The sequence below is a fragment of the Podarcis vaucheri genome (genome assembly GCF_965113315.1).
Source record: "Podarcis vaucheri genome assembly, chromosome: 6".
Lineage (NCBI taxonomy): Eukaryota > Metazoa > Chordata > Lepidosauria > Squamata > Lacertidae > Podarcis > Podarcis vaucheri.
In genome coordinates, this window is record NC_138764.1 from 37,686,474 (window position 1) to 37,704,595 (window position 18,122).

Here is an 18,122-nt window from a genome sequence, read left to right on the forward strand (position 1 = left end):
ACCCTCATGTTCCTGTGGGGCTTGCACGGCCCAAGTCCGACGCCAGGGACAAGGACGAAAAGAATGGCAAGCCCCTGGATTCCTTTAATGGAATTCCCTTTACACATCATTTGGAGGGATAGGCACTTACCCCTCCAAGCACCAATTTAACCAATGCCTAACCACCAACCTTACAAGTTGTGACGATTTGCTACGCAGTAGGCAAAAACCAAATAGCACCAGCCAATCAGCCAGATGGCAAAATTCCTACCAGGCCCCCGCTCCAAGGCGGACGACCCCATGACAGGCATAGCAAGGTCAAGCGATCAAGAAAAAACCACCCTAATAAAAGGGAGGGAGGGCGGGTGATCCGGTGCGAAACGGCCAAGAGGACGCCCAACGTCTGGCCCCTATATTTAAAGAGTCTGACCCCTCCTCCAAATTGGCAACAATCAAAAAATCCCCAGCAACCCAATTTTAACCACTTAAGGCTTGGGTTCCTCACAAATCTGCCTAGTCACGGCAGGGTGGCTTGTTCCCCCAACCGCAACACGTGCTCTCTGTTAGGGAGAACACGCTTTATCAGATGGAATATACTCCCTCTCCAATTCCCACCCCCATGTGCTGTTCTGTGGGTTCTCCTGACCTGCAACTGGTTCTTCTCTCTCTCTCTCTTTTTCTTTCTTTCTTTCTTTCTTTCTTTCTTTCTTTCTTTCTTTCTTTCTTTCTTTCTTTTTTGCTTAAGGGAAGTATTTCTTATGAACTTTTACAAAAAATATTCTGCATTTATTTCATTAAAAAGCAAAAAATACGTCACTTTAAAAAAAAAACAGCTGTCCAAGTGCATGTTAGGTAGGTTATCTGCTACCCTAATTCTTGCTTTTAAAAAATGAAGCTCAGCTGAGGACATTGTGGGGTTTTCAGGAAGCGTGGGCGCCCAGCAAGGCAGAATAATACGGACCAACAGAGTGAATGAAATGAAGTGCATGCACAAAGTCCCACAGCCACCTCGAAAATAAAGTAAACACAACAGAAACCCAGCACCCATCTCATGAACACTGAAATTGCCCCTACCATTTGATACTCTTCAAAGGTAATTCCTTTTCTCATTCATTGATGGAGAACAGCGGGGGGGGGGGGCATGGAAGGAATTTGTCTTAGTGCTAGCAATAACTACAAGGTTTATAAACTCATTTTGAAATAAAAATTGACACTCCATTCCGTATTATTCTCAAACAACCATGCCTTCTTCAACCTAGTGACCTCCAAATGTTTTTGACAGGAATGATGGGGGATGAAGTCCAAAAATCTGGAGGGCACTAGAAAGATGTTCTGTACAATAATTAAAGCTATGTAGCTTTAGAGCCCTTATCTAAAGTGAGCTGTGATCAGCTGCTGTTTTAAAATACACATTAAAATGCAACCAACATTACCTAGAACTTAAAAACAATAATTCTTGGCTTTCTTCAGTAGTGCTCTAGCTGAATACCAACTCAAGCTGAGACTAAACCATCACTTGTATGGATCCTTATATGATCTTATCTTCTTATATATTAATTGTTTATTAAACAGGTTTCCTTACCCTAATGGCTGCATGTTATATACAATAAACAAGTATATGAAATCAGTATTCTGTAACTGCAGATGTTGAATAAAGATTGGACCGGATTCCGTATGAATTAGACTAGATTACTTGATTCAAATAGGGAGACTGATTGGAATTTGAAGTAATTTCCTTCTTTTTTAAGAGGGAATGGAGTCAAATACCATCTGTTTCCTGGTACACAATAGTCATGAAGGCACTGAGAAGACAAACATTTAATAACTTCCTTTAAAAATGTTTCAGGGTGGGGTGGGGGGAGAATCCTTCCAGCACAGTAGCCATTTATCACAGAAATATCCTGCAATCTGTGTAGAACTCTACCAAAATATTAACAAATATTTCTGGAGTAAAATTTAACTCCTTCGGTTTCAGGGTCATAATTATGAAGCTTAAGATCTAAATAGACTTTGCAGGGAATGCTTGAAGGCTACTGACCCTTGTCATCCTACTTTTTCTCAGTAGCATCTATTTAAAGATATGTATCATAATCAGTATTTCAACACAGGCCCCATAATGCCAAGTTAGATCTTTAGAAAGCTAATGTTTTGAACAAAATGTACTGGGGAAAATCTGGTTTCAGTTCCTTCATAGTTTGCTAGAAACTAAATCAATTAATGCAGGACAGGAGAAATCATCAACTGAAGTTCTTGTGGAGCTCAATATGTCCCTAAAGAGTGGAGTGTTTCAAATTTTATTGATAAACTAGGATACTTGATTTGTTTCAAATCACCATACTTTATTCAGTCATTGTCAGTCTACACATCATGCTTACTCTGTGAAGGCTACTCAAAGCATCTCCTGGGAAGTCACTGCTTTACACAACAGCTGTAAAGCATAGAGCAACACGATGCGTGGATCAACCAAACAGATGGAGTTTTCCCATTCTAAGCAGCCACAAAGAAAATTCCCATTGTGTTGTGGATATGTGCAGTGTTAAATAGGGTGAGTTACATGTCTAACTGGCTCACATATTGCGGCCACTGCATGAAGCAGTAACCACGCTGCAGCTGTTTCAAGTCGTCTCCTCCTTGGTTTGATTTAGGGTGATGGCTTTTTCATCAGTTGGCTTCTGCTACCAATCAGAGGGTAGCTGGCCTTATAAGCTCACTCCACCCTCTAAATGTTGCAGTTTCATCTCTGCTGCACCCATCCTCTCTCCCTATGCAGTATGGGCCCTGCTAGTCACCTGTTCAAGGGGCTAAGTAGAAATTTTGTTGGGAACCATGTCAAGTGGCCTTGGACTCTTCTTTTTTGCTTACTTCATACTGCTGGGAATCTTGTTTAGAAAAGGTAAAGGATCCCTGGAAGGTTAAGTCCAGTCAAAGGTGACTATCAGGTGTGGTGCTCATCTTGCTTCCAGGCCGATAGAGCTGGCATTTGTCAACAGACAGCTTTCCGGGTCATGTGGCCAGCATGACTAAATGGCTTCTAGCACAACAGAACACCATGACGGAAGCCAGAGCACACGGAAACGCCATTTACCTTCCCACTGCAGCGGTAACTATTTATCTACTTGCACTGGTGTGCTTTTGAACTGCTAGGTTGGCAGGAGCTGGGACAGAGCAACGGGACCTCACTCCGTCATGGGGATTCAAACCGCCAAGCTTCTGATCGGCAAGCCCAAGAGGCTCAGTGGTCCTGGGGTGAACACCAAACTGCAAAGCCCCAGTAAGTATGCCAAAACCAGATTCCCAGGGTGTTTGGCACAAGGAGGAAGCATTCCTTCCAAGCCTTTCCTCCAACAACACAGGCAAAGCCTGTCAACCTGTCCATGACTCATGAGGGAATTTAACCTTCAACTAGGAAGCTTCCCTACCCAGGCTATATTTTGATTTGGTTAACTAGGTTGTTGCTTTGCAGATCCTCAAGTTTTGTTGTATTTCAATAAATGTAACAAATTGCTGCAAATTGCTGGGTGCATTGGCCATGTGGATTCACATCTGGCTCTAAAGCCGGATCTAGTCAGTTCAAGGTGAGTGTACTGGATGCAAAAATGTGTCTTGACTGGAATTTGCATATGCATTGGCTGTCCTAGGATACCCCCCTGATGAATCAGGATGACTCTGATTCTGCCTCCTTTCCAAGCAAGAGTAAGGGAGGGGAAAACTGTTGTCAAAATGATACAATTAACATGCTTTCAAACTCATTTATCAAAGGCAACTAATGAACTCATTTGCTTCATTTTTATTACATTTAATACAGCAGTGTGATTTTCTCACCCATCTAAACACTTCATTCAGGATCCTGACCTATAATACCATGAGTAAACAATACGAATGATGATGGATGAAAACTATCATAATTATCTTGTTATCTGAAACTCATAATTTTGCTGATATACTTTGTCTTTGGAACAAATCATTGCAAACTAATGCATCAGGAACATGTGCTGGGTAGTTTGATTCCAAACCAATTAGAGGAAAAAGCACAAAATAGCACATTACAATAAAAATATGACATGTCGTTTTCCTAGAGGAGATATTCAGTTTTTCGTTTTTGAACAAATCCCTGAAAAGCTTTAGGGTTCTTACGATACCAAGAGTCGATTTTGTGTTTTTTCCCATAGGGAATCTTAATTCAGATTCAACAAAACACTGAAAGAGGGAGCGCTTAGAGCTGTGTAGCTCCCTCATAGCTTCTTTGCATCAACGTGAGATCCCAGGTGGACAGAAGGAAGATGTAAATAAAACGTGCTGTCTTGCAAATGAGAAGTAAGACAAACCAGTTAACATTTCTATACATTGTTTTGCAAAATAAGAAGGATTTATGCAGACTTTCATTGTTGGTTGAGGAAGTCTCTAAATCTATCAGATATACTATACTGTATAGAATCCACAGGCCCATATAAAATACGTAGCTGTAAATCTGACTTTTACATTTTTACAAATAATAAAAAGGAAGTAAAAGTAAACTTCAGCCAGTGTGGTGTAGTGGTTAAGAGCAGTGGACTCGTAATCTGGTGAATCGGGTTCAATTCCCCACTCCTCCACATGCAACTGCTGGGTGACCTTGGGCCAGTCACACTTCTCTGAAGTCTCTCAGCCTCATTCACCTCACAGAGTGTTTGATGTGGGGGAGGAAGGGAAAGGAAATTGTTGGCCACTTTGAGACTCCTTAGGGTAGTGATAAAGTAGGATATCAAATCCAAACTCTTCAACTGAAGTTGGTTCTTTTCCCCCTCTTCTTTCCCTTTATTCAGAATAATTTAGATAAATAAGGATTGATAATTCATATAAGGGCCACTGCTGCAGCTGTATAGTCGCAGCTCTGTCTTCTCCATACTCCTCAGAGTGGGATGGACCTGCAGAAGTGCCTGTGATGACAGTTGGAGCAAGTAGGGGCCGCAGATGGGGATTATCCAATCTTCTTTCTTCTCTTCCTATCCATTTCATCAGCTGCCCTTGTTTATTGCCCTGACAGTGTTAATGGACATTCTTTTCTGTGGTCAGTGATATTTGAAGACGGAATATACTCTATACCACACGTGACTGGTGTTAGCTTGATTATACCTAATTAGACTCGGGTGTAGTCATTCCCAGTACAACTGCACACCAACATTTCACCCAAAGCAAATGTGGGGGTTCCTCTGTAGGCAAAACCTATACAGGTATTTTAAGACTAGGGAAATATCACCACAGGAAAGGAACTCATATTCAGCTGTGTGTATTGGGCCCCCCTAGGCATCACCTATACAGTGGTACCTCGGGTTAAGTACTTTATTCGTTCTGGAGGTCCGTTCTTAACCTGAAACTGTTCTTAACCTGAAGCACCACTTTAGCTAATGGGGCCTCCTGCTGCCCCCACGCTGCCGGAGCACGATTTCTGTTCTCATCCTGAAGCAAAGTTCTTAACCCGAGGTACAATTTCTGGGTTAGCAGAGTCTGTAACCTGAAGCGTATGTAACCCGAGGTACCTCTGTACCTTCGGAGATGCTGAAATTATAAAATATGTGCATGTTACTTTTAATTTTGTGAAGAATTTCATGGACCACTCAAGTAGGTCTTTGATTACCTGTGGGTCCTCCACTCTCCGTAAATGTAAACAGTAAACAGTAAATGTAAACACCAGTGCATCATCTAACAGTGATTAAAAGTGCCATTTCCATGTCACTACCTGGATCGCAAAAGCCAATGTAATATTCCTCTTTAATGTATTCAATCCCATTCTAAACATTGACAAAGGTACTAAGACATGAGCTTGCAACATGTGTCTAATAGAGTTTCATGGCAGCTGAATGAGAGATTTTGAAATCATGCGCATTACCTTCCTTTTATTCCTTAAAGCCTTTTGGATACTCTCTAAGTCTCCCACCTGAAGTATTTAATCTGTTGAAATGGAAATTGTAATGACGACAGATATGCAGGATTCTGACTTCCTTGCTGTGAGGGGGGAGGAATAAAAATGAGCAGGGGGCTGGGGAGAAAGCTCTTGTTTTAAGCATGCCCAGCATTTTAGTAACCTTTGGAGATAATGGTGTGCAAGGCGTTGGTTGTTCCTAACAGTACCAGAATGATAAGTAAGAATTAGTATGTGGAGAGTACCTGCTGCCTGACCCTTAAAATGCGATCCCATTAGATATCGTCGCATGGCAGGTTGCTATAAAAGGCTAGACAGTGGCTTCTTTCTGTGCAGGAGTTGGAGTCATTTTTATTCCCGATGATAGCTCTTCCTCAACTTGCCAAATGGTCAGAATTTATCATCTTTAAACATTTCTTAGAGTTTACATTAGGAAAAAAGCCCCTCTCTCTAAAAAATTAAATGGGCAATCGAAGGTTCTGTGGAGATGACAGCTTCTCAAAGGCTTGGAAGTGTGATTGGAGAGCTATTACTGCCATTGTACATACATTCAGTGTGGGTGAAGATAGGGTTGTCACCAGTGCTGTTGTCATCTATCGGTTTGCATCCAGGGATGTCTTGTGTGAGGGTAAAAGCACTTTTGCTTCTGCAAGACAGTTTCTGGCCCCAGTTCAGAGTACTGGTTTTGCCTTAAATGGCTCAGGATTGCAATACCTCCATGACCTTCTCTCCCCATGTGAATTGAAGTGGGCTCTGCAATTGTAATCTGAGGCCCTTCTTCATGGACCACCACTGTGAGAAGTCCGCTCACCTTCCCCGGTGGGCGGTATTGCGGCCGGGTATCCGGGACCTCTCAGTGATCTAGCTGGGGGGCAGAGGGATGCCACCCCCATCACACTGACTCCCTGTTGTCCAATTTGTACTTCTGAAACTTTTGCAATGCAGTTCTCCAGAAAGTAATGTATGCAAAGATGCATAGGCTAGGTTAAGTATGCCTAATAACGCATGGCATAATGGAAAATTGCTTGCAGAAATGTACAAATTAGGAAAGCTGCATACAAAAAAATTGTTGGGTTGTTTTTTTTTTTTGATAAATTTACAGTAAAATGCTGGTGAATTTTCACAACAATTTGAAGTTCAGAGATGTGCAAATATTGAAGGATGGCTGTACTTCAGTTCTCATATTGTTTCAGAAAGTGTGAATTAGGTATGATTGCCTATAGATACTCTCGGAATCAAATTTCTCCTCCAACCTTAATACTCTCACACACAGGGACCATAGTCTTTCATTTCAGAAAGTGAACTCTAGTCAGTGAAAGTCTATGTTATGATGAATCTGTTTGACTTTAAGGTGCTTTAATACAGTTTGTTGGTTTTTTTGCAATGGATAAACCCTCGGGAAAATACTAAAGGATGGCCTGCAGTAATTCACAAAGTGTTTTTTTTAAAAAAGAAGCAATTCTACAAAAATACTGTAAACAATTTTTTAAAAAAATATCCATCGTATTTTTTTCTCATTATTCCTTTTTTAATCTATGCATAATAGGCTACAATAATCCCATCACCAAGCATTTCTATATGTAACTGGATTTTTTTCTTTTTTTCTTTTCTTTTCTAACTTCCTACATTCTGGGACCAATGGGCCATTTAGCCATTGTGTTAATAACTTCCTCTGGCACCTGCAAATTTCATCTTATCACTGAATCATGTAATTTGGAGAGAAAATTTCACAGGAGAATAACTAACAGAAGATTTTTAACTTGACATATATAAATATATTGTTTTACTAATCCTGAGTGTGCCTCACCTGCTTGAAACAATGCCTGCTGGCGACTCAATAATTCTTCTGTGTGGAACAAGAAATCCACTTAAATATATAAAACTAAATCACAACCTATCATGCATGTGATAAGTGAAACAGAAAGTGTATGTTACATACTGTACCACTAGCCTAAGGAGGCCAAGTTGTCTGATCTTTTAAGCTGAAGAACCTCATGCTGTTCAGATTTGTTTTTGCCTGCTCTGCATATCTCTGCTTAAGCACATTCACAGTGCTATCCTATGCTGGTAAGAGCCCATCCCTTCATAGGAAATGGTTCTTAGCATATACCAGAGCAGCCCTCACTCTAAGTAGGCACTATCATGGGAAGCAGCCACCGAGTCAGGTCAGGAAGAGCAAGACATCAGTGCCTCCTTTGCTTTGCATATGGTGCTGCTTTGAATTCTGCAGCCAAAAACAACTCTTGTGGCCTCTCATTCTGGGGTTATATAGTGTTCTGACACAGAATATGATGAAGACAAGGCAAGGTGCAAGTCATTTTCCACAGGGCTGTGCTTTTGGTATGCCCATTCCCTTTAATCACAATTGGAGCTCCTTTTTGTGATTCCACACACACTCTCTATAATCCATATTATAGTTTTAGAGGTTCACAATTAATGGGACTTGTGATGCCCTGGATTCTATTATGATATCATTGCCTGCCTATAACAAGAAAAACACTTTTCATGGTAAGAAACCATGTGACTGGCCCTACCCACATGGTTTTCCAGGCCTTTTAGCATTACAGTAGCACATGGAGTGCTAATCTTGTGGGGAAACGGCTCATATTATGTATGAGAATGTCTCCCAAGATGTTGTCTCACTCTGAGAGCAAGCCAAGGAAAACATAGACACCATTAAAATATGACTGCAGCATATGACAAACAAATTGTCCAGAGACCAATGAGTTCCAAGAAGTTGTCAATATGGAAGGACGAGTCCCTCATATAAGCTTCAAAAGGCTCATCTTGTGTAACGGCCAGATGGGATATCAGGCGAAAATCCAAAAGGAACTGTTTGGATTGTGGCTAGTTGTGTTCAGTTTGGGGGTGGCAATTTTTTTTCTTCAGGATCTCAGGGATCCTCTAAGTGTTGGGAAAGAATCCCAAAACTTTTGGCTTGAGAAATTAACTTGGGGAAAGGAGCTGGTTTGATGAACAGGTTGCCAAGTGGCATATTAGAAAGGGACTTGGTCCATCTCCAGCCTTACTTGGCAACAGGCACCACAGAACATTGAATGGCCATAAGGACCACTCTCTTCAAAAGGAGAGTCAAAGTCATCTGGGTGGAGTGGATGGAATCTGGAAGCAATGATGGCTCCACTCCTGTCAGTCTGAGTGGATGATGAGTGACTGCAGGGCTTTTCTGCCACCAGTTGCACAACATAAAAATTTTATACACTGTGGTTAGTGGCTAAAACCATCACTCTGAGAAATGTTCCTTGTGACTCAAGTAAGCTATGAGTTACAATCCATGCTTCCCAGAAAGCCACATAGCCATAACTCTCAAGTACGATGCCCTTCACTATGATGGATACTCTACATTTCATTTTCATATTTTAAAGAAGACTTGCCTATTCTCATTGGCATTGGCTGCACATAACTCTCCGTACTTGGAATGCAGGTGGGACTCTCCAAAAGTAAGATTTCCTCTGTGCAGAGTGATAGATGAGAAAGAGACCTGCAGTTCATCTCTAATCCAGAACTGATATCACACATTCAGGATTCATCATGTAATAGCTGGATGTGTGAAATAGTTATTTTATTTTTTTATCGCAGTTATATCCCATCAGTACTCTAGCTTTACTCCAAGGAGCTCAAATTGGCTTCCCTCATGACAAGTTATTATCACAACAAACCTCTGAGGTAGGTTAGGCTGAAAGAAAGAGGGTTGGCCTAAGGTCACTCAGTGAGTTTTGTGGCTTCATGGGTCTTCCTGGTCCCAGCCTGACACTACACAAGGATCTTTAACAGATTATGGTTTGTCACTTACTGCTGCCTCAACTGATCATGCTAATTTATTTCTGTCATTCTAAGTTGCTTTAAACTATCTTTAATATTGTGTTTTAATGTTGAAACCTGCGCTGGGACCTTAGGGTGAAGGCAGGTAACAGCAGCAGCAGCAGCAACAACAACAACAGCAACAACAACTGGCAGATCTCAAAACTCTAACTGAGAGGACAGGGGTTCATGCTGCCCAAAGCTGACAATGATAACTTCTGCTCCCACCAAAGCAGGGAATAAGTCTGTATCTTATTTCCTTAAGTCACTCCTTCTATCTCAATAGAATTCAGAGCAATCCAGAATTCTTCATGTGAATTAGAGAACCATTTTGACACATGCATTCAATTGCTAATTCGGTATGCGTTTATGGAAATCAAAGCCACAAAATGCACCCAATCTGGACTTAAAATGCAGTTTAGAATCGGATCACGAGAGCAGTAGGTGTATAATAGTGTTTTCTGCCTCTTTCCATGCAAGGTTAATAATAAAATTCCATCAACAAAAATACCTTTCATTTTAACAGGCTGTGCAAAGGCCTTCCCGTGTTCCTTCAATCTCCAAAATGCTAGAAGTAATTAGAGGTGCTAAGGGCCACACCCGTAACAAATATGATTTTTAGGCAATATTGATATGGTGCAGTATACTATCCTGTGGTTCTGTTCAGATTCACCACTCCCTTGGAGCTCAATAACAGACACAGGGAGACTATGCAACTGAAGCTATCGCACAACAGAGCTAGCTTTCCATGTTACTAATACCCAGAAAGTACCCAATACTATAGCAGATCTTAATCCCATGGCAGTCACTTAGCAGCTTTCATTAGCAGCTTTTAGAAGGACCTGAAGTTCTTAGCAGCCTTGGAGACTGTTGGCTTAGTTGCAGTTGTTTTAATCTTTGTATATTTTAATCTGATGTCTGCTCCTCCTGGCCTCCTTCGGAAGGAGGAGCTGGATAAAAATCCAATGGATTACTATTATTTATCATTATTATTTTCACCCACATTTTTAAGACTGGGAGGGGCCTGAAGCAGAGAGACCTTCTTGGTTCAAGATAGGATTTGAACTGGAGACGACTGCCTGTTTCAAACCGAGCCATTGCCCTACGCCAGCCCCTTCGTATGATTAAAGGAAAGGATTCTCAAATGTACTGCACATTGTTGTAAAGAAGGCCCAAAAAGCTTTAAAGGACTATTTTGAAATTAACTTGAACACCTCGGTGGAAAAAAGAATAATCTGGGACGCAAGCAAAGCTGTTATGAGAGGGTTTCTGATACAACAGAATACGATTAAGAAAAAATTCTGGAATGGTAAAAAGGATAAGATATTGGAGAAGATAAGAGATGGAGAGAAAAAATTAAGATTGAATCCAAAATCAAAAGAGACTTTAAGAGAAATCAAATTCCACCAGTCACAATATACGAAATTGATTAACCAAGAAGTGGAATGGAAAATCAAACAAATGAAACAAAGATCCTTTGAATCTGCGAATAAATGTGGGAAACTGCTAGCTTGGCAGTTGAAAAAGAGACAAAAATTAAATTATGTTACCAACCTAGAAGTTGAAGGGAGAAATATTCAGAAACCGGGAGAAATTAGAAAGTGTTTCCAGAAATATTTTAAAAAACTGTATACACAAGGGTCCGAGGAAGCAACTGAGATAGAACAATTCTTGAAAGACAATGGCCTACCAAAACTATCTCAAGAGAAGAGATCAATCTTGAACTGTAAAATAACACAACAGAAAATCGAGGATGCCATTCAGAATATGCAACTAGGCAAATCTCCAGGCCCTGATGGACTTACCTCCAAGTACTACAGGATGTTAAAAGACTACTTGATACAACCATTAATGGAGGTTTGTAACCAGATTATGGGGGGAGGGAGGGCACCAGATACGTGGAAAGAAGCATTCATCACACTGATACCTAAAGTGGAAACTGAAAAGACCCAACTTAAGAACTACCGTCCCATCTCACTCCTAAACGTGGATTACAAAATATTTGCAGATATTTTGGCTAATAGATTTAAAAAAGTATTAAATGAAGTAATTCACAAGGACCAAGCTGGCTTTCTCCCAGGTAGACATTTGTTTGATAACACTAGGAATATTATCGATATTCTGGAACTTTTACAAACAAATATTAACCCTAAAGCAGTGTTAATTTTTATTGATGCGGAGAAGGCCTTTGACAATATTTCTTGGAAATTCATGAAGAAAAACTTGGAAGGGATGGGAGTGGGAAGGGGGTTTGAGAATGGGATAGAAGCAATCTATTCAGAACAAAAAGCTAAGTTGATAGTGAACAATGTGGTGACAGAAGAACTTCATATTGAAAAAGGAACACGTCAGGGGTGCCCCCTCTCCCCTTTATTATTTATTTCAGTCCTGGAGGTTTTGCTGAACATGATAAGGAAGGATCGGCAGGTACAAGGAATACGGGTCGGAGCGAAACAATATAAACTGAAAGCATTTGCAGATGACTTGGTTTTAACATTACAGGAGCCAGAATCTAGTACAAAAAGAGTTTTGGAATTGATTCAGAAATTTGGTCGGGTGGCGGGTTTTAAGTTGAACAAACAAAAAACTAAGGTGTTAGGGAAAAACTTGACAGTTACTGAAACAGAGGGGTTTCAGAAGGAAACAGAACTAAACATTGTCAAAAAAGTGAAATACCTGGGGGTCAATCTGTCTTCTAAGAACTTGAATTTATTTAAAGACAACTATGAGAAATGTTGGTCAGAAGTTAAAAAAGACCTAGAAATCTGGTCAAGATTGAAACTATCCTTGTTAGGCCGAATTGCAGCTATAAAAATGAACGTTTTGCCAAAAATGTTGTTTTTGTTTCAAGCCTTGCAGATTGTGGACAGAGTGGAATGTTTTGGAAAGTGGCAGAAGGACATCTCTAGGTTTGTCTGGCAGGGCAAAAAGCCCCGAATAAAGTTTAAAATACTAACTGATGCAAAGGAGAGAGGGGGGTTTGCCCTGCCAGACTTAAGGTTATATTATGAAGCTGCGGCCTTCTGCTGGATGAAAGATTGGATTCTACTAGAAAACACTGATGTCCTAGATCTGGAAGGCTTTAATAATTCGTTAGGTTGGCATGCGTATCTGTGGTATGACAAGGGGAAAACACACGGAATGTTTAAAAACCATATTGTCAGAAAAGCAATATATATGGTCTGGAAAAAATACAAAGACTTATTGGAAAGCAAAACTCCGAGGTGGATTTCACCAATAGAGGCCAAGGCTCGGAAAAAACCCAATATGGAGGCATACTGGCCGAAATATTGGGAAATAATAGAAAACATTGGAGGTAATTGGAGGTTGCAGAGCTTTGAAAAATTAAAGGATAAGGTGCAAAATTGGTTACACTATGCCCAAATTAATGAGGTCTTTAAGCTAGACAAAAAAACAGGATTCCAGGTGGAAAAATCGAAACTTGAGACAGAGTTGTTAGAACCTAAGACCAAGTTATTATCGAGAATGTATAACTTGCTGCTTAAATGGAACACTCAGGATGAGACAGTTAAATCAGCGATGATAAAATGGGCTCAGGACATTGGTTATAATATCATGTCTGAAGACTGGGAGAGGTTATGGACCACCGGTATGAAGTTTACTGCATGTAATGCTCTGAAAGAAAATATTATGAAAATGGTATACAGGTGGTACATGACCCCGGTCAAGCTGGCTAAGATATACCATTTGTCCGATAATAAATGCTGGAAATGTAAGGAAGCTGAGGGGACATTCTTTCACCTTTGGTGGACTTGTCCAAGATTGAAGGCCTTCTGGGAAATGATTTATAACGAGTTAAAAAAGGTGTTTAAGTACACCTTCCCCAAGAAACCGGAGGCCTTCCTTCTGGGCATTGTCGGCCAGAAGGTGTTAAAAAAGGATAGAACCTTTTTTATGTATGCTACAACAGCAGCAAGAATCCTTATCGCTAAGCATTGGAAGACCCAAGATTTGCCCACACTGGAGGACTGGCAGACGCAATTGATGAACTACATGGAACTAGCCGAGATGACTGCAAGGATCCGAGACTTGGGAGAAGAGGCAACGGAGGAGGACTGGAAAAAATTTAAAGACTATTTGCAAAAGTATTATAAGTTATATGAATCTTAAGATGCCGTATGACTTGGAATGTTAGCCCCAGCAACGAAAATTTAATTATCTATGAAATTGGATAACATTTATGAAAGAATCAAAGTTTAAATGGGTAAAAATGACAACATGTTATATTTTTAGAGTAAATGGAAAATAAGAGATTTAAACTTAAACTGCAATTGAAAATACAAAGAAACACACGAAATAAGGGTATAATTTGCTGATAACTTTATTGTCAAGAATGCACTATGTGGGAGATGTGGGGAAGTCCAATGGAAATTTGAAATAAGTTGTTGAAATGGTTGTGATTTTCTGTTTTTTTTTCTTTCTTTCTATTCTTTATGTTATTTCTTCCTTCTGTTCTTTCTGTAATTTGGAAAAAATGCAATAAAAATCATTATAAAAAAAAAAATCAAATGTACTGCACATTGGCAAAATTGGCAAGGTCTTCCAGAGTCTCTCAAATGTTCAGTAGAGTTAAGATTCAAGATACGCACACAATCAAAGACGAGAAACAGCAATGCAGTCCCTTTCCTATGCCAAGCCATAGATATGCTTGAACAATCGTCAGATTGTGTTCATGGATTTGTAGTAAAAGGTGAAATAGATCTGGAGTTAAAGTGATGACTTAATTAATACTGACTAATTGCAGCTTTCTGTGTAGCACAAGTTCGGGGGCATCGGATCAAAAAGAATGACTTGTCTGTTTCTGTTAGTCAGGAGAGCCTTGTGATCTTTCACCAATAAAGGTTTTGGATTGCATTCAGTGCATTCCGACCCAACGTGCATTGTTTCTTTTATTCATCCTTTCAATTTGGGAAACTAAATATTCTTGGCTTCCGAGTTCCTTAAAAATTGGCACTTCTCTCTAATGTCGTGTCTCATAAAACATAGGCAAATAAAATCATTCCCATGAAGAGCTACAAAGGTGCAGGGAGGTTTTAGAGGGGAAACAAATTATACTAGGCTGCAGACTTCACTTGAGGTAGAAAAATGCCAGCCTATATAATGCAGTGCATCTGATTGATTTTACCTAGTGATGACTGTTTTAAAAAGAAGTAAATATGGAAGAGCATAGAGAGATCCCTTTTACTCTTATCATTGGTCTGCCAAGCTCAGTGCTGTCCAGTCTGGCTAGCAGCTGCCCTTTAAGTACTGAGACAAATATTTTTGCCAATCTTTTCTTCCTTAGATGATGGAGATGTCAAAGAATGACTGAGGAGAGGCAAGGCACAAACCCTACTGCTGGTCAATGGACCCTCCCAGATGCCTGAATCCAGATGCTTCCCCTTCCTACCATGCAGAGAGGTTTACTATGATCTTTATAACAGGATCCAAAACTCAAAACTTTGGACTTATCGTAAAGATAAAGAGTTTTATATGCGTCATAACACTGTGACACCAGATGGCGCTGTGGAGTCCAGCCTTTCTCCAACAGGATTTCCCTGTGTGAAGTTTACAACGCATTTAACTGAATCACTTATTTGATGTGTCTAGATCCGGCCATAGTGGCTGCTGAGACTTGTGCAGAAGACATTTCAGACAATGCAGTTCCATGGGAAAACTGTCCCATGTGCAGTTTCCAAAGTTACTGTGTAATGGGCAGAATGGGGGAAGTGACAATCTGAATCAAGCCAAGGTTTCTTTGCTTCGTAAGGCAGCAGAGAACTTTCAATGGGCGATACTAAATGATGGAAATAGGCTGCGCCAAGATTTATAGGTTTGACTCATGAGCTTGAAACACTGAGCTTCTTTTTTAAAAGCTGTAGGAATGCCACCAACTTGTTACCTTGCTCTCTAAAAAAAACCCTCAAAGAAAATAATAACTTTTGAGTCTTTGAGTCTTTGGTCATGTCTGTAATCCTGTTTGGCCAAGATGAGATGTTGCTCTTACTCAGAGCTGCTCCCCTTTAGACTCTCCTCCCTGGAAGAGAGGGGAGTGGTTGTGGGCGGGAGACCGAGCTCCGCCCCTGGTAGGGGGCATTAGCCCCCTCCCCTCCTACCTGGCTGGCGCCCACGCCCACCGGAGGTGACCAACCAGGTGCCTCCGGGGGGCGTGTGTAGCAGCTTAATGCTGTGGTGCTAGCTCTGCCTCCTCCTCATTCGTCGTCATCCCTCAGCAAGTCACCCACCCTCCACTCCCATTTAGCTCAGGGTATAGGTTTTTGGCCTTGCTATGGACCTTAGGTTGGTTGCCCTGGTTGGCTGGGGGGCCTGGTAGGAATTTTTCCATTTGGCATTAGGCCTTCTGGTTTTTTCGCCTACCTCGTAGCAATCGTCACAACTTTTGTGGTATTGGTGGGTAGGTTAGGCATTGGATTCATGTGTTGTGCTGTGTCAAGGGCTAGGTGTGGGCATCGCCTATGCTATCTACCGTGGGTTATTCTGTTAAAGGAATCTGGCGGTCGTGTATTCCGTCCGATGCCTGCTTGGCGGGAGGCCATGGCACGACCCTCGGTGACATCAGGGGGTGAGCCTATAGTTGGATGAGCATCAACAGGCTCCACCTACTGTTGAATAAACCCACCACCTATAGTCATCCAATGCCTAAGCCAATACCTTTTCACTGCTGTAATCAATAAAGTTGTGGCCTTTTCTTGACCATTAACCTTATATCACGTGTCCTTGTGTATTTATTTCACATAGCGGGGTCGGGCCCTCGATCCACAACTTTCCCTTCCTGACCAGCCTCTGACATGTCCACAGATGGGTACAACATTTGAAAAGCATCAAATTCATATAGGCCCGGGTTGCCTATCCCATGATTTTACCAGGGATACGGACAGTGTTTTATTTATTTTGGGACTATTATTTAGGCAGCTATTAAAAACTTGTTGTTGTTTTTTAAAGAAAGCTTTCCTTGCAGTGCGGTCCCTGGTCATTTTATAACGCATTAACTGTAGAAATGGCTTTTAGTTTACCAAGTCTGTTTTTTCTAATTTTATGTCCAGTGCTTCAGTAGCTTCTGGCTGTGAAATGGTTTGCAAATCTCCAAAATAAATAATAGTCCTGAACAAGCACCCTACCCCAACCCCCAGTTACACTTGAATGGCACTCACACCTCTCATATTCAGTCCCCAGAAGTATCTCTCATGTTTTTAAGGCTGAATTAAACACACACAATTTCTTTAAATATTTTCACTCATGCCCCCTTCTTATATATCATTGCTACTTCCTTTTTTTTTTTCTTCTACACATCTTTGCTCTGCCAATACAGTGGCACCTCGGGTTAAGTACTTTAATTCGTTCCTGAGGTCCGTTCTTAACCTGAAGCACCACTTTAGCTAATGGGGCCTCCTGCTGTTGCCGCGCCTCCGGAGCATGATTTCTGTTCTCATCCTGAAGCAAAGTTCTTAACCTGAAGCACTATTTCTGGGTTAGCGGAGTCTGTAACCTGAAGTGTATGTAACAACCTGAGGTACCACTGTAGTTTCCTCTTTGCTAACCATGCCTTCCTTCCTTCCTTCCTCTTCCTTCCTTTCTCTAGATCTCTAGAACTCCTGACATCTGTGGGAACTCTCCTTGCAAGTGTTTAAAGAGTCTTTGAAAACCTGCCTCTTTCCCCAAGTCTTTGACCTATAATCTCCTTCCCCTTACATGTTTTTTTGTCCGCTTCCCTTTCCTTGAGGTCTTGTCTTTCTTTTTAAGACTGTGAGCCTGAAGGCCAAGCTTGTTCTTTTAAAGCATCAACCATTCTACAATGCCTAGATTTTGAACAGAACTAAGAGGCTCTTCCCTCTTCTATGGCTTTATCAGTCCTGTAGTTCTCTCTTGTCTGAGTTTCAGTTCAGCTAGTATTAATCCCATGGTTATGTCATGAAATTCTACTCAATATTGATCCAGAGTAGAACTGTGATGTATAGTTAGCAGAGTAAAAACTTAAACACGTTGCAGGATTCCCCAAAAATAGACCAGAGGCAATTAATATTTCATCCAGCAGAGCTTTACTGCTACTTAAGACAAATGAGCATAATGGTCACAAATCCAATACATTCAGGATTGGCACTGTCCATAAGAAATCCAGTTGCAGCAGACTTAACTTAAAACTTACAATAACTTATAATGAGTCTAAACTTTAACAATATGCATACTATGTGCAGAACAGCACATCAGAAGGAAAAGAAAGATAGAAAGACAAAGTGAAACCCAAGCTTCTTCTGGCCTTACTTTTATAGTCAGCATAACCTTGACAGAAGAAATAAGAGAACCAGTTTAAGCCAGCTGTACTCAGCTTCTCTGAAGGAATAACCCAAACATCATGAACCTTCTGTTTGTTTCTTTCACACAGAGAAGCTTCCAGAACCCTCCTGAA